At 36.7% G+C, this 23527-nt stretch overlaps 1 protein-coding gene and 1 pseudogene across 2 annotated transcripts in view; one reads left to right on the top strand and one right to left on the bottom strand.

Moving 5' to 3' along the window:
* ROC4 (rotamase CYP 4) overlaps nucleotides 1-23527 on the bottom strand; it is a 258310-nt gene that overhangs the window by 103979 nt on the left and 130804 nt on the right. The gene's annotated exons all lie outside the window — the stretch shown is intronic.
* Nucleotides 1-23527, top strand: part of LOC114266577 (protein ABC transporter 1, mitochondrial pseudogene) — a 156485-nt pseudogene that overhangs the window by 91887 nt on the left and 41071 nt on the right. The window lies entirely within an intron of this gene.

Raw genomic sequence — 23527 nt, 5'->3', positions numbered from 1 at the left:
TCAAAACCACATATATTCACATAATTGGCACACAAAATCATATCAGACACATAATCAAATTCATAATAAGGACCCATTAGCATAATACGGAACAGGGTTATCACAGTCTTCCCCCCTTTAGGAAGTTTGGTCCTTCAAACTTATTTCACCTTTAGTTAAACACAATTCGGAACACTTTTCATTCAACGATTGCAATCCTTTTTGATAGCCATTACTTAGTCTCAAAATCAAGCGACACTCTGTTCTTAATCAGTCAGAGACTTACCTTTTCCCCCATACAAGGTCTGCATGGCGTCACACCAAAACTAGAGTGTAGGCTGTGGTTGTAAGCAAGGTCTGCCAACAACGGATAGATCTTCCAAATTCCCTGAAAAATCTACTACATATATTTTGAGCATTTCTCCCAAAAGTTCTTTATGATTATACATCAATTTGCAAATGGAAAGTAGCGCTGACTCACAATTCAGTTCCCATTGCCTCTCGAAGGCTTGTTAGAATTCAGACACATTTTAGGATTCCGGTGTACTACAATGGACACTGGGATCCCATGCAACCAATCAATCTTATTGATGTAAACAACGGCTAGTCTATAAGCATCATACGAAAATTTTACAGGGAGGAAATGAGCAACTTAGTAATCCTACATACCGTAACCCAAACAGGACTTATACCTTGGGTGCTCAAGGTAGCTCCACAATGAAATTCGTAGCCACACATTCTTATTTCCACTCCAAAATAGAGAAAGATTGAAGTAGTTCTGCCACTGTCTGATATTCGACTTCGACCTGTTGGCACCGAAAAATATTTAGACACAATTCAACAATTTCCTTCTTCACAATAGGTCGTCAACATTTTTATTTCAAATGCCTACTAACTTTACCATAGGAGTTCGGTCTATTCCCTTGTCACAAAAGTTTAATTCATTCTTCAATAACTCCGAAATTCACAATCCGATTCGGCATTTAGTTCGGTGACTCATCACAGTTATCCAAGGTCAATCAAAAGTCTACAGGAATTTAAAGCGGATCCAGACACTGATTCCCGAGTCAACAAAGATAACAACGAAGCAATCAACCACACGACATACGTAACTCATATATCCCCATAGTACCAATTGTAAAGTACAATAACATTGAGGCAGTCGACTTCTAACAGAATACGCGTGTTCTTAATTCATTCAACAGTTTACAGTTTACAATTCAGTCCACATTCAATCCCCTGTTCTATCGAGTCTTTCCATATTATCTGATAGTCGTCAAAAGCATAAGGCAATTCATATATTAATCCCCATGGTATCAAAGATAATCTCAAAACAGTCAATCACAAGTTAAACACAATTTACACATCCTCAGAGCCCCAATTGCAGGATATAATGGCACTGAGCAGTTATTTACACAAAGCGTACTGAATTCACACACTTTCGGATAATCAGGGTTTTCCAAAGCTTCTCAGATGTTAATAACACCCACATAATACCAAAGGATGGCATTCCGAACAAAACAAGGGAATAATCGTCTCAGAATCAAGCACACCTGTTCACGACTGTCGGTGGCCAACCCGAGATCGATTGGACAAACCCACCCGTACAAAACCGTTGGTGGCAAAAGAGTTATCTCAACGAAGGTGCTACATAGGCTTAACGTCTCCTAACACGAAAGGACATCTCGAGAATGTCATCAATAGTTGAGGGTTGGTTCTCAATGGTGTTCATGGTTAGATCAATCTGTTGATAGCCCAAAAAAAGTCTTTCAAATAAGTCAAGTATCCCAAACGGATTCAAGTTTTGGGTCTATCAGTCTTTTTGCCACGAATAATCTGGCTATTTATTTATAAACTATTCTTAATTCCCTTCAACAAAATCAAATTAGATAGAGGGTCTTATCGATCAATCCAAGCAAAGGTCTTGCCATATTAAATCAAACAAAGGTCCCATCAAATTATATCAAATGAGGGTTCTAACAGACCAATCAGACAAAATTTCTATCAGACCGAATCAGATAAAAGTTTTCTTAATGGGGTATTTTTGGTTCTGTAAGGCACACTTCGTTGCTTAGGTACATAGTCGATAGTTTTACAACTATTCTAAGTTCATCAGTTCTCAAAATCATATCGGAGTCATTTATCACAACTGTTCATGTCAAAGTATTTCAAATCATGTACAATATGGCACTGTTCACATAATTTCAGGTGTAGTTGCATATGCATGCAGTTGTTCATATCATGAGGTATGTATCATAATCAATATAGCAGTTCTCAAATAAGTCTTAGATGCAAGCACATGGTACACAATAACACATTAAACAAAGTTCTTCGATTACACATAATATAGGATTTGTCACGCAGAGGTTCCAAATCAATCATAAAACATAGGTTGACGAGTCAAGCTTAATATAGTCACATAGTCCAGTCAATTTTCTACCAATCAGAATACATGACCTCGCAATTTATAGAGTTCATTATTTGGGGTGCTTAAACCGGTCACACAATCACAGAGTCATAATTCCAGTGGTTCAGTCTTTAAAGACAGTAATATAATAAATTACCCCAAGCATAGGTCCAGACGTACATGTGCATTTACAAAGTTAATCGATATCCCAATACATTCAACGAATACGGTCTCGATCTTGTGCGTCTAACCAATCTAGATACACATGCAGCAGATATGAAAAAAAAGATGTCAATCCAAATCAATTAATATCCCAAGCAAAGATGTGCACATGTACTAATTCAGAACTAATCATCACATAAGCACTCGTTTATAAACAGTATAGATACCTGGGATAACGGTCGCAGTATTCTGAGTGCTTTCTGGGATGAGTGCAATTACTCTATCCTGATTAGCAATTCCTACCATTGGTACGAATCTAGCTGAGGGAGAAGATTTATTCACATTTTGTCCAGTTCAGGGACAGTTCCTTACCATATGGTCCATTTTACCACACCTATAACGAGCCCAGAAGTCCGATAACAAACCCCTCGGCGTTTCTTACACTGATGGTTGCAAAGGTTCTCACCGTAGTGGCAACTGACGTTGTTGTCTCAAAATCTCTGTCATATCTTGTACTATTCTTTCCAGTCTATGAAATTAGGCTATAGAAGAGTCTGCCAACTCGTATGCCCTTACTTTATCCGCGTTCTACCCAAATTCTTATTAAGCCTTGCCAAATACCGGGATGCCCAATACAAAGATAAACAACGATACACATGCGTACATTCGCACATAGGCACATTATTATTTTTCTCATTTTATGTATTGACAAGACACAATTAATTACATATGTAACAGATGATTGCATACTTATCAGATATCGCATGCTGAACAATTACTAAGTAGTTATATACTTAAATCATGTTCATATTTCACATAGACCCCCATTTGCAGAATTGAATGCACATAAGGAACTTCTCATGACTCATATGTTCATATATGTGCATTATAACAAAACAAACTTGTTGTACACATTAGTGTAACAATTCGCATCTCATATAATCACATGTTCTCACCACCTGATTAAACTTGCATTATACCTTATATAGAAGATTCACAGGTATGCATATACTAAAGAGCATACATATTCAAATAATTTACAATACAAGCAGATCACAGCTTATAACACATAACTATTCATATCAAAACAGTTAGGCATATTCTCGATGCTTCCAAATTCATACTTATCATATGAATGCATCCTAGATCTTCTCTAGACACTTATTGCTCTTTTGGACAAGTGTGTGAGTTATTAACTCGTGCTCTGATACCACTCTGTCAGGACTCAAACCCGCCCCCGTGGGCTAATGATATAACCGGCCAGTAATCATGAGATTACCTACGGCCTCAAACCAAACCAGACGCATTTTAACAAAGTTAACGGGGGCCAAACGAAAGCAATTTTAAAACTTTGTCCACAGAGCCGTGCTTTTATGCACATCATAACATTCCATACATACATATGTTAATAACTCACAACAGAAAGTATAGTAACATAAAGTTCTATACAGACAGGATCATTCAAATCTAAGTCAACCAAAACAAAGCTATATACAGATGTACACCAAAGTTCTCGCCAACATGACAAAATAACATAGAATGGCAGAAGGGTGAAGACGTGTCTCGTGCGTGAGATGTAAGGGTTGACTCTTCAAAACCTTAGTCGTTCCAAATAGACTTCACTGGGGCTGGGTTTGGACTTCTCCTGGCTCACCTACAAACACATGAATGAGCGTGAGCGATAGCCCAGTGAATAATATCAAATAAGGAATATACATTGGAACAATATACATCAAACGGCCTTAGGCCTAATTTATATTTCTAACTAATACATACATACATAGATATATGTAAGTTAAGTAATTGCGGTTCCAAACACATCATATGGCCTCGGGCCCAATCCGTTCGTATCATTCATGTCAAACTAGCCTTTGGCCCATTCATACTTTCAGGTCAAACTGTTACTCGTGTCGAACTATCGTTCGTGTCAAACTGGCCTCTAGCCCATTCATTCATGTCAAAACGGCCTCTAGCCCATTCATCCATGTCAAAACGGCCTTTGGCCCATTCATTCATGTCAAAACGGCCTTTGGCCCATTCATTCACGTCAAAACGGCCTTCGGCCCATTCATTCTTATCAAAACGGCCTTCGGCCCATTCATTCATGCCAAAACGGCCTTCGGCCCATTTATTCCTGTCAAAACGGCCTTCGGCCCATTCATTCCTATCAAAACGGCCTTCAGCCCATTCATTCATGTCAAAACGGCCTTCGGCCCATTCATTCATTCTTATCAAAACGGCCTCTGGCCCAATCATTCAGTATAACAACCATTGTCCACCAATCGAATAAATGAGCTTATAAAACTTACATAGAAGTAAGCAATTTGGACAACAACATATTTCAGATATCTTTGTTAAGATATTACTCACAGTGATCGGTTGATTGGTTTGCCCTGGAGCTCGACCCTATACATTCCATGAACACAAAATGGTCATAAACAATTGAATCTGTTCTAAATTCACATTTTCCTCTTTAGGCTTCATTTTTATCTCTTTAATTCAATTACAATGCTCAATGCATGCCTAAGAGTACTTGGAAGTGAAGGAGAACAGAAAATGAAACACAAAATGTCTTTTCAAAATTTCAGAAAACAGGGTCCCCGCTTGAGCGTGGACTTCCCCGCTTAAGCGGACCCATGAGGCCTGCAAAAGTGCTCGTTATGTCGAATTTATGCTCGAGCGTGCACTCTGGGGCTCGAGCGGAAGGCCTCTCTACATGGCTCCCCGCTGGAGCGTGAACTTTCCCGCTCGAGCGGACACCATGTCTGCAGAAAATACTGGGAGCTCGAAATTCACGCTCGAGCGGCGGTTCTCCCGCTCGAGCGAATGTCAAATTTTCTGGGTTTTTTAGAATGTGTTGTTGAGCTTCAACTTGATATTCAAAGGTTCAAAATGCATGTTTTTGGCTCAATATTCACATATACATATATTAACATGATATAAACACCGAATTACTACATTTTGAAACTCAATTTCACAATATAATCACATGCATGTCCCAATCAACACCAAACTCATTTTCAACATAACAATTCCATGTATTTCAACTCATATTTCCATAAATTGTACATGCATGTGGAATATAACTCCCATTTCAACTTACATGGTGCAAATGGTGATTACAAACATGAGCTTTAACCAAAATCCTACATGGATTACACACATTGTGCTCAATTATGGAAATTCATAGCAATTTCCTACATGCATGCATCAGTTGACTTCAAATTCATCAAATACTACACAATCCCTTCACTTATGACACAATTCTTGCTATCATTAATCAACTTTAATTTTACAAAATTACAAACTAGAATCCATGAAATACTCACCTAGGAGCTTTAATTCTCACAATTTATAGCAAATTCTTGAGTAATCTTCAAGACTTCCAAGATTCAAGAGCAAAACTTAGATGATCTCCCTTTTCTCTCTCTAATTTCGGGTCTCTCTCTCTCTAGAGAGTTAAATCAGCCAAAATGGACAAAAACAGGAATTGAGTATGTATTATGGCCCCTTTTTAAAAACTCCCTCAAATACATTCTTTTAATATAAAATAATTGGGCACCGTAACATTAATTTAATCTATTTAATCTGGTCCAAATCAATTGTCAATCAAATTTCACCGTAGGCTTTAAAAATTATGCCAATCACAATGGCGCAGTCAATTTCGGTTTCTACGGCTGATAAGGCCTTCAATTTAATTTTCAAAGCGGATAATCAAACAGATATTCCTACGTTGAATAGATAGAAATTCAAAACCACATATATTCACATAATTGGCACACAAAATCATATCAGACACATAATCAAATTCATAATAAGGACCCATTAGCATAATACGGAACAGGGTTATCACATTATGTGTACGTATTACACTTGTTGGTTATACTCTGTTGTATTGTGATTATTGGTGTTATACCCTGCGCTTATAATTAGAGGTACCGTTACCTTCCAGCTAGCGCCTGAAGAACTGACTGCGCTGAAAATCTAAGGTGCCACACCCTTCCAGCTAGTGCCTGGTAAAATGGCATACCGTTGTGAGAGTTGTATCCTTGGCTTACTGTGCATATAGCTGGTAGAGCAGAGTTTTATTGTTTTTGTCTCAGTGTATCTGAGTATATCATGGATTGTGATGGTTACAGTTTTGGAGGGCCGAGTTGCCTCATTTGTTAATTTTATACATGTTGATGATTTGTTATCTCCCTTTTATTGAAGGCATGCATGTATAGATATGAACGTATTGGAAACAAACCAAATGCCATTGTGAGATTTTGGGAAAGTGTGAAGGAAAATTGGGTATTTGGAAGTATATTTTGAAAAAGAGAAAATCTGTTGTAAGTATGGAATATGGGAGAAAGGTAATGGGCTTAGAGAAATTGATTTTTTCTAAGAAGTTGTTATTGTTATGAAAGTTTGGGAACAAAGAGTAATGAAAGGAAAAGAAAGATGAATCGCTTATAGCGTTGAATGAAATGGTCGTTTTCGAGAAAAGTTCATACTTATGTATATTTTGTATAAACTGTCACATTATTATTCTAGTATGAGATAGAGCATTCACGATCATAGCTATCTGTAAGTTGTTATTGTTAAGGATCATGTAGAGATCCCTACTGGACTATATGTTCATTCCACGTTGTTGAATCTTTTTCAGGTATTAAGCAGGATGTGCTACAAGATTTGGATCTTCTTATTTGTTGGCCACGAGGCCTCTTTTGTGTTGGCGGAATGCCATATATGTAAAAGGGTTACACCCTTCTTCTTGATTCTTTAATGATGTAAGCCTTCGGGCATTTTATTCAGTATGCTCATGTTGTATTTAATTTGCATTCGGATGAGAGAATTGTTATTTATTTCTACTCATGGGACTAAAGAGTTTATTTCCACATGTTATCTCTAAACTTGACTATAAGTGAATGAATTTGGTAATGACTTCGAGAAATAAAAAGTGGGGGCGTTACACCATCCCATTTTGTTGGTTCACTTTTTAATTTTTGAATGTCCCAAAATAAATGTCCATTTTGAACAGTCAATGAACAAAGTCTATAAATTGGATTATAGTGTGATAATTTAATAAAATGCTAGGCTACGAAAATCAAGCCCAACTTTAATCTTAACTAAGTATAATTGGCCATAAAAAGGGGCTGAATGTAACTATCTATATATTGGAATCCATTTTTATCTCTTTAATCCAATTCTTTTTTCCTTCTCTCTGTTAACACTGCATGCAACATTGTTCTAGTCACAACATGCTCACATAACCCTTTTGCTCTATGTTTGCCTTTGGTTTATTCATTACAGAAACTTAGTGAGTGGATGTTAGTAGGTTATGTAGACTTTGGCTACACTTTATGGTTTTTCTTTTTATTTGTTTTTGTCTTTTTTCTTTTGGTGTCCACTCCTTTAAACTATACTATCATTATGGCATATTTGCCTGTTTAATGCGTTATTTCTTCTTTAGACTATGGTATCTTGATTTCTAGACTAGCTCTTTTTTTTTTTCCTTCTTTCTTTTTTTCTTTTCTTTTTCTTTTCTTTTTCTTTTTTGTGCATCATAATTTTATAATTTTAAATTTTGATAACTTAATTGTGGATGTGCTTTAGGTTTGTTTGGTAATTGAGACAATGTAAAGAAAGTGTAAAATTTAAAATTATTGAATTGGTGGACGTGTGATCCTTCTATTTGGCTTTAGTTTTAGGAAATTATTTTCTCTCTTGTTTTTATTTTATATTTTTTTTTCATCACTGCTTGTGACTTGTGATAGTAACTTTGGTTATTTGCTCGCGATAGTAACTTTGGTTGTTTGCTCTTAAAGAACCACAAAACACACCGACTTATTCAATGTCTCTCAACTACCAACCAACAAAGGTGGACCAACATTATCCCACATGTAAAATATTTCTCTATGTCATTCATTAGGAGCATCACATACTAATTGAAGCATAAATTTTAATAGTACTAATTGTTCTTGCTTTTTGGTGCTTGAATTGAAGTTTGAAAGCTTAAATTCTCATTGAGAGAAAAAAATCTTAGTATCTTTGCAGAATTTCCACCAAGGTTGTTCACAAAAATTGCAGGGTAAGTCATTTTTTTTTTTATATATTTTTATTTCTTCGCATTTGGATTGTAACCCATTAATTATTTTCTATCCGTGACACTTAATTATTGAAATTAATTTTGGGGACATTGTAAATCAGTGTTAAGACCAAAATAAAATAAAATAAAATTCGCAAAATCATGGGAAACTTTGCGTCTTAAATTATTAAAGTTGATATGCTTTACCATTGATTTACAATTTTTTTTGAAAACTTACAATGAATTGCAATTTCTCCATTAATTTTTAGATTTTATTATTGATTTTGCTATGAATGGTTTTACTTTGAAAAGTGGAGAGAAGAGTCGACAATTTGTTTCTACAATATGGTGAATGTCTTCTAGGCCTTTAGTTGATGGATTGTTGTAGACACCCCATTTTTAACCGTCCTAAAGACTTGGACGTCACCGTTTGAACACTAGGTGATCACCCATGTTCATGTTCGTGTTCGTCTTGAGTTCTCGGAGGTTTTGGTCGCACGCCTTGCCTCAAGACCTCTCGACTTGTTTGTTTTGTGCTTGGTTGTACACCAAACACTTGTGTTTTTGCTTCTGAGGGAAGGGAATGGCTTGTTGGCCATCCCCACACCTCACCGGCCTTGGCTTGAGGCCACCGGCCCTCTTTTCTTGCTACCGGCCAAATATTTTGGTCGGTCGACATTATTTTTGGTCGGCCGGCCATTTTTGTTGGTTAATCGGCCATATTTTCCAGCCGACCCCTTTCCATCTGCTTTTGGCAGATATTTTATGCCAACTGCTGGCATCCACTTTACACCCCCTCCATACACGTGTATGGAGGGATTTGCCTCTTGTTTAGCTTCTCTTGGAAGCTTGAGGATTTGAACCTCTATAAAGAGGGAGCCCCTCCTCCCTCCTCCAGGTTCAGAGGATTAGGGTTAGAAGTTTTATATCTATCTATCTCTATACCTCCCTTTCTTTTGATTTGTGTGTGTATCTTGTGCTCAAAAAGTGTTTTTGTTCTTAGTTTTGCACTAAGGCACCTAGTGTTACACTATACCTTGGAACTGAGGTCCCTTGAGGGTGATTTTGGGGTTCTTGGTTTGATTTGAACTCAGAAATTTGCTGGGGTGGTGTTCTTGAAGAGGTTCTTCAAGGGTAAGAAACTTACCTATTTATTCCCCATTTTTGCACAAGCTTTTGACCTATCTTGCTTATTGTTTTAGGCTTAGCTATAAACTAATAAAAGTTCTAATTTTGTGTGTTTTAGAACTTTGTTTAAGGTCACTTTGAGGTTTGGGGTTGTCTTCCCCCTCCAAGGCCTTGTTAGGCCTTGTTTTGGGCCATCCATTTTGGCCATTGTTTTGGTCTTTGCATGACCTCTCTACCACTGAAATCCAGAGGATTTTCAGTGGTGGAAAGGTGGTTTTGAGGTCCCAAATGGGAGAGGGTCATCCCCTCTCCATGTTGTCTTTAATGCTTGCACAAATGGCTTGTGTTGTAGCATGTTTGCCTAGCTTGTTTTAGCTCCATTTCAGTATGTATTAGGTGTTATTTTGCCATGATATAGCATTGTTTTAAGTTGGTTTAGACATGCCATGTATGCTCCATACACTTGTCTTGTAATCCCATGTTTTGGCCTAACATGCATCATGTTGTAACATGTCTTTCTAGTATGATTTTGGCTTAGCTTCAAGAAGTTTTTTTTTTTTTTTTCCATGTTTTGGTATGCTTGAGGTCTGATTTTGGTTGTCTTGGTCATCCATAACTTGCTTTGTATAGCTACCATGCAATCTAACTTGTAGGCTTTGAGTTTTGAACCCCCTAACATGCATTACTTGGCTCATTTCAGTGATTTGGAGTCACTTACCATGTCATTTTAGTCCATATGGCATGCTCGCTCACTTACATTTGATGCTCCTTTGATGCCTTAAAGAGTTGCTATTTTATGCTCCATGTTTGGACCATGCCATCATGTGTAGGCCATTTAGATGCCATCTAAGTGGGTTTTGGGGCTTATTTTGGCATGATATGATTCTGTTTTGCATTGAATAATCCATGCCATGTTTGGTTGTGATAGGTGTAGAGCAATGCTCCCTTTTGTAACTTTGAATACGTTTTGTTTTGGGCCCGTTTCTTAGCATGTTTTGGCCTTGTTCCATGCATGCTCTAACCTTGTTTTGGTCTGCCGTGGGACTATTTTAAGTCCTCTTGGCCCTTTGGGGCTTGGTTGATATGGTCATGGCTTGAACCCCTCGGCTAGCCTCAAGTTTTGGGACTCCCTTGCATGCTTTACTTAGGTAGTTTGATTGGTTTGGCACCACTCTTAATATGATCTCAGAGCTTAGCATGCTTGTCATTTGTCCATATTAGTCTCTTTTAAATGTGTTTAAGAGTTGACTCTTTTATGCCTTAGATGATAGGCCTTTGTGCATGCATGTTTGCATATCTATTCCATGCTTTTGTTGCATCATATTGGCCACTGATTTTGGCATGCTTGAGAGCTACCCATGTTAGTGTAAGTCCATCTCACCAAGTTGTTGCATGCTTGTTTCATTTTGCATGTTGTTGCATGCTATACATGTCCACATGTTTAGGTTGTATGCCTATTGCATATTGCATGTTAACATTAGATTTGTTGCGCACTTGAGTTATTTGCCTGCTTGCTTGCTTGCCTAGGTTGCATTGCATTGTGTATGCATCCCTTGCCTTTTGATCAATCATGATAGAGGTTGGGGCCCTTTATGTGTTTTGTGCATTTCATTTGATATTGAGTTGCACACTTGGCACCTTGGGCCATCATGTATTGAAATGCATGATTGGTGGCCCGAGGGTCAAGAGCCATACTCCTTTGAGTCTCAAGCATGATGAGGAGGGTGGTGGTGCAAACATTGCTTTGAAATGCATTGCCATGTCTTGTCTGTCCTCTGTTGCAACAAACCAGTATTCTGCAGGAATAAATGGCCGGTCGGCAACTTTCAGTGCCGGCCGACAATCAATACCCAGCCGATGATATAATTTTTGGTCGATGGCCATAATTCCATGGCCAGTGGTGCTCCCTCTTAGTCGGTGGCCTCCCACAACTCTCAGGGAGTATTTCATAAGCAATTTGGAAACTTGTGCAGTCTTCAGAAGAGGGAAACAGTGCAAACAGAGGCAGCATGAGCATGGCGATGGATTTCCGGGCGAAGCCGAGCATGCGTGCATTTATCTCTCTTCTTGAGGCTGCTTTACCGCTTTATTAGCTTAGTTAATTTTCTTAACTAGTTAAGTGGTCTGTAATAATTAATTAGCTAGAGTAGTTAATTATTTATTTGGTTTGTACTATTCTTTCGGTCCCTCGAGAGGGCGCAATTGTCTAACAAGTGTGCGTGTGCGTGATGCATGTCTTCTAACCTCCACTTCTTTCTCCCTTTTACTTAACCGCTTACGATGGTTAGTTCTAGGGCACGTTTCAATTAGCATTCTTATGCTACGCATGTTTGCATCATTCATCTGTATTGCATGCACCGGGCTCGGCGCATCATACTAACTACATTGTATTTAAATTCCAACTCGAATACGTGTATTGTCACGCCCTCAAAATAAACCCATTATATGTATATCATTGACATGCTTTTTTTTTAAAGAAAACAATTTATTAATTCATTCATCAGAGTATTACTAAATAAAAACATTACATGTAACATCAAATTAAATGCCTTACCGGCTAACATCTTTCCAAGCTAAAACTTGGACACAAAAACATGAGTTCTAACTCAAATACAAATAAAGCCCTAGGCTTGAATGTTTATCAAATAAAAACAAATAACTAAAGATAGTATTCAAAATCCAAATCCTTCCAAGCTAAGTCCTTGGAGGTAGCTTATCACCTGGACCTGAAAATGATGTTCCCATAAAGGATGAGCCACAGCCCAGTAGAAAAATACTAAACCAAATATAAGCATTGAATAAAGCTATAGCATTCAATAGATGGTTAACCAAGATAATCAATTATAACTTAATACTGTCTCATGACACTAACGTCTATGACATGTTTCAATTCTCTTTATTATCAATAAGACTCAGAACCTGGCCAAACTTACAACAGTGAACCATATAACATATTCACATTACTTCCAATATCAATAACACATATGAGACTCAGGCTCATATCAAAACACTTCATACTTCCCGTTTGATACACATTTTAGTGCTGTATCAATAACATGTGAAAACACTTCAATAGAATAAGCACACATAATAGTGATGCTAATGGAGTCCATCCCCTATCTCCTCCCAAACAAAATCCGGTTTAGAGGTCCATCCCCTATCTTTCCCTAAACCGTGGAGTACATCCCCTATCTCCTCCCACACAATATGCAAATGCAATGCTCAATCAATACACGTATTTTCTTGTATTAATTCAATAGTCAAAATTAATGACTTAACCAATGTGATTAGTTTCAGTTATTCCTAATCCACATGTAATGTCTACAACAATCACGACTATCCTCCACCGATAGCCCAAAACAGTTATTTCTAGACTGGAAATAAATATATCAACAATTCAATAGGCGAGTGATTTAAATTATCCAACTACACCATTTAATCATGAATTCCTCAATTTCATGAATTTAACCAAATTCCCCAATTTCCTTAAATTAATTATACAAATTAATTTATTAATACAACTAGGGTTTTTCCCAAAATTACTAAAGTAACCCCAACATATCAATATACCAAAAATTAGAACAAAACTTATAAAATGGAGTAGGAATTCCCTACCTCGAAGAAAATAACCCGAATGGAGAAGACGGAGATGAAGACCCAAATTCCAAAGTGCTCCAAACCACCAAACGTTCAGATTAAATGGAAGCCCTCGACTCACTCTATCCTTTTAATAAAGCAACTAGGGTAGAAACACCCTAAAAGGTGATGAAACCTAAGAGAGAAGGTGAGTAGAGGGAGAGAGAACTCGGAACTAGGGTTTTAGGATCAAAATGATGTGAAAAAACGTTTTAAAAACCGCTGCTGTGTATATAAACCCGACAGGCTCGCTCGAGCGAACACTTGGTCGCTCGAGCGACCAGACACATGAAACCCTCGCTCGAGCGAAGAAAAGCTCGCTCGAGCCAAGAATGCAATGCTTCAGGTCTGCAACCCAGAAGCACGCTCGAGCGATAGAATGCTCGCTCGAGCGAAGAAACACTGCTCACAGGTCTATACTAAACGCAATATCTCGCTCGAGCGAAGAAAAGCTGGCTCGAGCCACCAAACACAAAATATAACCCTCGCTCGCTCGAGCGACCAACCCAAAAATTGGACAGCAACACTTGGTTTCCAAACCCAACCAACCTGCCCAACACATCCTATAACTCCAAATGAGAAAATAAAGGACGACAACAACAATTATACAATGACAAAATATACGGAACCTAAGTCCGGACACAATAATCAAATGGGAAAAAGACCGGGGTCGCTATATGTATCAAGTTGCCACATTTCACATACCATTCTTAGAATAGCCGAGCCTATTTTAGTTGCATTTTTCATGTGTTGCATTAGCCATCTTAACATGAACTAGGATCATGCATGATTCCTAACTAGTTTATTGTTTTGGCTCGGAGTACTAGGTAAGCTTTTTATGCTTTAGCATCTTGCATGAGTGTGAGTGTTTCCATGATAGCATGCTTGCCATGAGGCTATCTGCTTACGTGATATAACTGCCTGAATGCCTGTGGGTGAAGGTTGGGTTGCTTGAATTAGAATAATTCGTTGAAACCCGTGTTTTAGCCTACTTGCGAGTAGCAAACTTCAAACCAGTTTCAAAAACAAACGAATATGCGATGCTTTGTTCCAACTTGGGCAATCTAGTCTATACTTGTATGCTGTGCGTATCACATAGTAATTCTAGGCTAATAACCAAAACTCGATATCATGCTTAGTACAGGCCGATCTTCGGATCGGGCGAGCGGGGGTGCTCATAGCTGACCTTTCCTAATCGTACCCAACTTCCCGAGCCGAGGCAACTTTGGTGATGACGGACGCGTGGCCTTAGGCACGAGTCAGGGTTTCCTAAATTCCCCCAAAACAAAAATATTTAGGTGGCGACTCTGTATCTAGCAAAGTAGTCCATGTTTGGCACTTCTTTCTAAAATTTTTTTTTTCAAAACGATTTGCCGGACTTGGACTCTTTGGTGATTTATCAATCTTGCATTGCACTTTGTGAGATTAGATTCAGAACCGTGACATCGAGTCCGAACTGTAGTGAGCCCAATGAACAAAACGGGATTCCCTCCCGGGACGTTCGGGGACGTCTATAATTATGTTTGGTTTATATGTTTGGTGAATATGTTTGGTTTATATTTTGGATTAGTTGATGGATTTTTATTTCTTAATTAAGTTTGAAGGTTGAATGAATGTGATTTGAATTTTGCATAGGTGAATTTGCAACAACTATTAGTGTCGCTAAAAGTGGGAAGCTGGCATATATTTTTGAAAATTATATTAGCTAAAAACCTAAAATACTTTGTTTTAGAATTGCATTCCTTGCTTCATCCCAATTTTACTATAACTAAAACTGTATAATTAGACCAATGTTGTATACGTAGGGTTATGGTGAATGCGGTTACGAAATTGCCAACGAAAAGTTTGCTTTTGTTACAAATAAGGTACCTTCTTCTCATTCATTTAAACTTTTTGTTTATAATAATGTATTAATGAGTAGCAAATTAAAGCTTGTATCCTAAAAAAGCTGCATGAAAACACTTTGAGGTTAACATACCTAATGGTTCACATCTTGCCTAGAGTAAGGTGCAGCCAAGGTCCATGCCTTACGTGACCACCTTTCCTTATTTGAGAAATTAATAGATTTGACCAAAATATGGGTTGTCATAATATCATTAACATTTGCAAACAATCTGAACAGTTGTTGTAACAATAAGGAGTGGTGAGTGAGTTGAATTGAGCTTGGTTTCTATTACCAGTTTGCTGCTGCTGCCACCACGCTCTTCCTATATTAGTGATGGTAGTAATATCACACATTTAACTTGATGATTTATTTAATGAATTTTAATGCATTTGGAGTTTTACATAAGCTATTCTAATTGAAAACAGAGGTATACTTCTATATTCATGTGCTTGCAGAAGTGTTTTTGCATGTGGATTAGTGTCTAGGAGTTGTAAGTCTTATCACATGATAACAACAATTGGCTTTTGATCTAAATTTTTATTAATAGACTTGCTTCTTGTTTTTCACACAGATGCTATGATCAAGCATTTGGAAGCAACTGTATCTGCTACCAGATTGGATATGGAGAGCTTAAACTCAAAGATGGAAGAGTTGCATGTTGGTTTGAAATTTAAAGAGGACGACATTCAACGTTTGAGAATCTCAGAAGAGATCTAGGAGAAAGAAAAGAGTGATCTTCTAAAATCTGTGTAAGTGACATTGAATGAATTGACAAAAAAAATGTAGATACCCCTCACGAGGATGGAGGACAAGGTGGGGATGAGGGACACGAAGAAGAGTTGGGAAGAGATGAAGATGATGATGATGAGGGAGATGAAGAAGAGTCGGGAACAGAAGATGTTAAAGACGGAGATGAATTTTCTAAGGAGCCTTGACCTTGGCCTTTTCATTGTTTTACTATGCTTAGACTAAATTGATAGTTGAATATGTTATGGGTTTTGTGGTTGTCCCAATTTGTTTATGAACACTTTTTACTTACTTTTGGGAGTTTAGTATGATATGTTTCATGTATAAAAAAATTCTTATGGTGGGTGTTTTGGTGAATATAACCTCACCAGGTTGTTTATTGTTTGAAATATGATAGCATATTGCCTTTTTTTTCTTTTTCTTTTTTTTTTCTTCTAAATTTTTGAAAATTGTCAATGAGGATAAGTTGCTTGATGTTTGAAATATGATGTATTTTGCTTGATGTTTAATGTATTGAATAGTAATTTATGAGGAGATTGTCAATGATACAATTTGTTAACTTCAAACATTAAACATCAAGCAAAATACTATTCAATACATTATATTCATTTAAACATCAAGTAAACACTCAAGATTTTGGCTTTTATCTTTTATTTGGATTATGGCCAATGGATTGGCCAATTGATTTCTATCAAGGCAGTGCATTTTCCAATTAATTTGAAAATTGATTGGGGACCCATTAGTCAATCAATTCTTGCGAAAAATGTGAAAACACCAATCAATTAGCCAATCATTTTGGAGCCCATGGCCATGACAAACACAAAAAAAAAAACATGCCAAAGTTTGGCGTCCGTGTATAATTGGCTTCAATATTGTTTACAATCGAATCATAGTGGCATGTTCCAATCTCACAATCATTTGTGCAATCAATTGCTCTGTACTCTTGCAAAATGGATGCATTTTGTGCCGAATAAATTGGCATTCAAAATCAAATTTACAACTTTACACATCAATAATCTACACATACATGGATTACCAAAATCAAATTTACATCCACATTACATCATCCATAAAGAAACCATCCAAATTACATCACGTTTATAAAAAAGAATAGTCACTGGTCACATTTATAAAACTTATTTTGCGTTTTTTTTTTTGCTACTAATTATTTAGTCGCCAAAAATCTTTTATTTCTTTTGGCTACCAAATATTTAGTTGCCAAAAAACCTTGATTTCCTTTTGACTACCAATTTGGTTTGTCATTAACTTCACTTCTTTTTGGCTCCTAAATGTTTAGTCACCAAAAACTTTTTTCAATTTTGTTTTATATTAATTTCGCCCTATATTGATTTTATGCAACCTGTACCCTGTATATAAACAAAATAATAACAATTTAAGAAAATTTAACTTTTAATGTCAAATTCGAAATATAATAGAAATTCCATACAAACCAAGCATAATCCAACTTAAAATAATAATTCTATACAAACCAGAGGATTGTACAAAAACTACGTCTTCCGTACACAAAAAAGAGAAATATCCACAATACCATGTCAAATGGTAATCTATACCACGCCAAATGTAATATGTTCTATGCCAAAACTAATTTGTACGACGGCAATAGTTATCTGTGCAAACAATAGTAATCCACAAAAAAATGAAGGACAACATAATAACAGATTATAAAAAAAGCAATGTCCTCCGCACACAAATAAGGAACATTCACATTCCCACGCCAAAAGCCAACTGTAAAAATAAAATTTACCATTAGTATTGATTGAATAACATTATCATTTCAAATTATAAAAGAAAATTATATAAAACTCGAATGTATATAATGTTTTCAAAATACTGTTATTATAGTCGTAATCGTATGTTGCATGTCTAGAAAAGTTTCTCCAAGTTTTCCCCTCCCGAAATGCAATTTTTCAATTTAGTTTAAGGCATTTTCAACTTTAACTCCCAACCTATGTCTCCAACTTTAACTCCCAACCTATGTCTCCTACTCCCAAGTTTTCCCCTCCCGGGGGCTATTTTGAATTTTCGCCCTTAGAACGTTCCTTTTCAACTAAGTTTAAGGCGTTTTTGACTCTAACTCCCAACCTATGGGTCTGAATTACATTCCGTCTAGTATCACAGGTCTTATTTTTCATGGGGAAGCTGTCCGTGAGAGCCACACGGTGGTTCGGGGATTGTTTTGAATTTTCGCCCCTGCAACGCCCTCTTTCGACTAAGTTTAAGGCGTATTCGGCTCTAACTCCCAACCTATGAGCCCAAATTACATGCCATCAGTTGTCATAAGTCCTATTTGTCAAGAGGAAGCTGTCCATGAGATCCAGACGGTGGTTCGGGGGCTGTTTTGAATTTTCACCTCGGAACGCCCTATTTCGACTAAGTTTAAGGCATTTTCGGGTCTAACTCCAAGCCTACATGTCTTAATTACATTCCGAAAGTTGTCACAAGTCCTAGCTGTCAAGGAGAAGCTATCCGTGAGATCCACATGGTGGTTTGGGGGCTGTTTTGAATTTTCGCTTCCAGAACGCCCTCTTTCGACTAAGTTTAAGGTGTATTCGGCTCTAACTCACAACCTATGGGTCCGAATTATATGCCGTCAGTTGTCACAAGTCCTATTTGTCAAGGGAAATCTGTCCGTGAGAGCCGCACGGTGGTTTGGAGGCTGTTTTGAATTTTCGACCCCGAAACGCCCTTGTTCGACCAAGTTTAAGGCGTTTTCAGGTCTAACTCCCAAGCCTACGCGTCCTAATTACATTCCTTCAGTTGTCACAAGTCCTATTTGTCAAGGGAAAGCTATCCGTGAGAGCCACACGGTGGTTTGGGGGCTGTTTTGAATTTTCAACCCTGAAACCCCATTTTTAACTAAGTTTAAGGCGTTTTCGGGTCGAACTCCAAGCCTACGCATCCTAATTACATTCCCTCAGTTGTCACAAGTCCTATTTGTGAAGGGGAAGCTGTCCGTGACAGCCACACGGTGGTTCTGGGGCTATTTTGAATTTTTGATCCCGAAACGCCTTTTTTCGACTAAGTTTACCATTTGAATGCTTCTTTCTTATTTTTGTTATCTTTCTATATAAATACTAGCCTTTTTATTCAAAAAACCTTCAAGGAGGGAAGAATTTTTTTTTCACACGGTTGATATGCCTTTGTGGAGGAGCTATTACTCACCGGTACACTCTGCAAGTGTAGTAAGTGCAATGGAACTTGCCTTTAGTCCTTCCTTGTTACTTATATACTTGAGCCTACAATAACCATTTTTCAACAAATGAGGCTGCATAATTACAATCACAAAAAGGTGATAGTTCAAATACAGTAGGGGACAATCATCAAAAATACACCCAAGCAGTGATCAATAGACATGTTCAGACCACACCCTCCAAACACAAGGGCAAAACATATTAACACATGGTTTACTAATTCACCCTCAATATATTAGTTGATTAACTTCGATGCCAAAACAAAAATGGGTACAAAGAGCACATTAGGAAGCATTCTTCCTTAATTGGGCTGCAAAGGACTCCTATATTTGGACATATTAGAAAGAAAATTGGCCATATAATTTACAATACCATGAAACTGTTGGACCTGCTTGTATGTAAAATGTTCAGTAAGGAAAATTTGTGAGTCTAACCATCACATCATACCATATAGAAGCAAAAACTAGATGGTAACACAACAGTACCTTTGATTGCTTCATTAACTCATTCATGACCCTTTTGTAACAATCCTCACAAACAGCTGGTGGAACTTCTACACTCAATCTAATCTGAATAAAAAAAACATACTCAATTACAAATACATATAAAGAAGTACTTATACAAATATACTCTAATTAACAAGTGTACGCTGGCCAATAAATGTAGAAGGAAAAAAAAAAGCATACACAATTACAAATACATATAAAGCAGTACTTATACAAAAATACTCTAATGAACATCTGTGTGTGGGCCAATAAATGTAGAAGGGAAAAAACCCAGTTGAGAAAAAGCAATCTAGGATACTCAGGATCTCATGAATATGACAATAAAATAGTACAATTTGAAATTGGGCAAGAAAGTAAAAATGAGAGTGAAAATTGGGCATTACATTACCTAGCAAAAATTTAAAATAGCATTTGGATCAAATAGCTATTCTTTTCGCAACCTACAAGTAATCTATTCAACTCCTCTCTGTAATTGTTCCCCTAATCTGTATCAAATAGCATTTGGATTTTTCAACATGCTAATATTCTTCTCTTTCCAGAAAATGAAACGCAGAAATAAAATGAAATTCAACCTTTAAAAATTTCAATCCTAAAGAAACCAATTTATGCACACTATTTATCATGCACAATGACACTGCTACTTTCCATAATTGAAGTCGCTATTTGGAAGCCCATTGATTATAGATTATAACATCTTAAAATGGTTTAAATCATTACATTCTCCAGCTCTTAACCTTGTGTAGCCTCACAAAAATATGGGAAGAAAGGAATGGAACCTAAAAGCATTCAATGACTCAAACTTATATATATCAAAATGGCATGTGAAAATGGCATCCATCAATAACCAAACTAAAGTTCCATGGCTTGTCACAATGGAATCAGTTAGATCGCATAAGAAATAAAAAAAGCAAGAGAATCCCACCCAAAACCAAAAGTACCAACTCTGCCTAGCGGGTGTTACATGTGTGTGCACAAGATACAATATGGTCTAAAGGGTTGGTGAAGGAGCCATTGGTCAATAGTACTCCCAAAAAATATGGTCTAACTGTTGTTCCCATTACATTACCTAGCAAAAATTTAAAATTAAAAAATCCTCAAGCATTCTGGTAGAATTATCAATAAACTATCATGTCTTGAAGGGTATTCTAAATATTAACTTTGACTTTCCCTAACAAATTAGTCATATAATAGAACCACAAAATGTAAGTTTTTATTTTTATTTTTAATACACAGCAACACAAGAACCCAAACTACACCTAGTGGAGCCAACAAAAGCTTGCATGAACTAGTTATCTAGTGAAAAAGCCTAAGGTCAAAAAGCAAAGTGACAGAAAAAAAAAACTAATAACGCCTATGACGTAATAATCTATTCAATTTGCTTGTAATCCATTTGGTAATTTCAGAATAACTAATTTATTTAAGTTATTTTTCGCACAAACTCTAACTTACAAGTTACAATAAATGTTCTGGCATAGAATTGAAAAAGTAAAATAATAATGATATCTTCATGTTTTCCCATAAATTTCTTTTGATACTATGAGGCGAGGTTTGACAAATGATTTTTTTAGTAAGCTCTGCTTCTTTCCCCCCCCCCCCAAAAAAAAAAAAAAAAAAGACTATTTTAACTCAAACCAAATCAGGCCAATTGGAACAAGAAATAGTTTGAGAGTTCAACTTTTTTTAAATCACAGAATCATCCAGTCCAATCTATGTGATCATCCAATCTACCACGGACTTGTAACTTGTAAGAGAAAACGTAATTTTCACAGCAAGGGGTCAAGTAATTACAGAGAAGTCTGACCCTAGTTCTATCACCATGCAAAATTGGGTACTACAATCATACCCCATAGTTCAACTAAAGGCATAAAAATCTAGATTAGTTATCATATAGTTCACATTCAGCTCAGTGCTACAAGCACATCATTTGGGATATGAAGTTTATGTGACAGAGTGTTGTTGTGCTCTTATATAGGCATTTGTGGTAGGACATGACTGGGGTGCTCAAGTTGCTTGGTACCTTTGCTTATTCAGACCAGAGAGAGTCAAAGCTCTTGTTAACTTGAGTGTTCCTTACAGACTAACTTCCCCTATGAAACCAACTGAATGCTTCACCAAAAAATTTGGAGATGGGTTCTACATTTCTCAATTTCAGGTAACAATCAGTCTGAGAATTTTTCTTCTCATATTATTTAGATATTTTTCTTAAAACCAACAGGATCCAGCTATATATGTTTCCACAAAATCAACACAATATGGCTTAGAATATACAAAACCTGAGTTGTATTGTTTTCTCTTAGTAATAAAATCTAGTTCTTCATTTTTCTATCTTTCTTATTCTTCTCTATATATGTTTTCCACAAAATCAACACAATATGGCTCAGAATATATAAAGTCTGTGAATGATGATTAAGAAGGTCCTTTGCCACTGCATGTGTTTGCATCATTTCATTGGAAGATTAGTCCAGGTCATTACCTAGAAAAATGACAGTCCATTATAATTGAATGCAGCTAATTTGGAAGATGGGTATAGATAGAAAGCAACAAGACCCCCAAAACAAAAGAAGTGTTATTAGAAAAGATGAAGTGGATTATCTTTCTTTTCTTAACGATTCAAACCATGAAATGAAATTAAATCAATGGAAGGTAAAACACGATTTCCAAAATTAGTAGAAAATGATGAAAAAAAATTCTTCAGAAGAGCTTAGAAGATGATCTAACGCACACTCTAAGATTGAGAAGAGTTGAAATGATAAAGGAAAAATACTTCTATAATCAATATTTACCTTCTAGATTTATTATCTTTGCAGAAAAAAGGATACAATAGGGATGGCCTTATTCTATAATGATTTTGTCATTTCAATTTGCTTGTTTAGAAAGTACATATATCACAAAACGAGTTGTAATTGAGAGGATTAGAGTGTAGGATTAATAATTGGAATCACATCACAGTCTATCTTGGGAAAAGATTGATATCGATAAGTTAAAAAATAAAAATAAAATAAAAACTAGAATATTTACCTGTATGGCAAGTTCCCTAGTTGGGCAGATGACAATTACCCTTGTTCGGATTTGATGTAACTTCTCCACAGCAGGTATCAGAAAAGCAAGGGTCTTTCCAGAACCTGTCCTTGCAGCTCCAAGAATATCTTTGCCTTCCAAAAGTGGCGGAATAGATCTGGCTTGGATCTGCAATTGGAATCAGACAACACATGCTATACCTACTTAATAGCATTAATAGAGTTGAAAACTGAAATAGATTGTTTGAGGCAAGATTACCCCGCAGCCATTTCAACAGCCTTTTTGACACTTGAGTTGTGTAGATTCTTCATCTCATCAGCACTCCCCTCAACTCCAGTCTCTATTTTCTTTCCATTTTCTGATGCTGTGGCACTTCCATCGATTTCAGAACTTGAACTGAAAATTAGTTGCACCTATTTTAGGTTTCCACCATAAAAGGACTTCTATTCAGATAATTGCTTCGCTTTTCTTTGGTTAAATAACAAAGCATAGCGGTTGGACAAAGACTCCAATTCCTGCAAATGATAGCAATTTAGAATCTTCAGCCAGAACTATCATTCCAGATGGCATTGAATTGAAAGACATTCAACCAAGAAGATAAAAAAGGTGATCTCCAACTGTTCTGGACCTCCGTATATGTAGAAGCATCTATCAAATGTCATTTCTTCAAACAATTGATCCTCATCATCTTGTGCTTGCGTTCCCTTCTTATCAACTTCAATACCAGTTTCTGTAATAAGAAGATCCATGGTCTCCTTGCCTACAAGCTCAAGCACT

Source organism: Camellia sinensis, chromosome 12 (assembly GCF_055761805.1).
Source record: "Camellia sinensis isolate YWXY chromosome 12, ASM5576180v1, whole genome shotgun sequence".
Classification (NCBI taxonomy): domain Eukaryota; kingdom Viridiplantae; phylum Streptophyta; class Magnoliopsida; order Ericales; family Theaceae; genus Camellia; species Camellia sinensis.
This window is presented reverse-complemented; position numbering and strand designations above follow the sequence as displayed.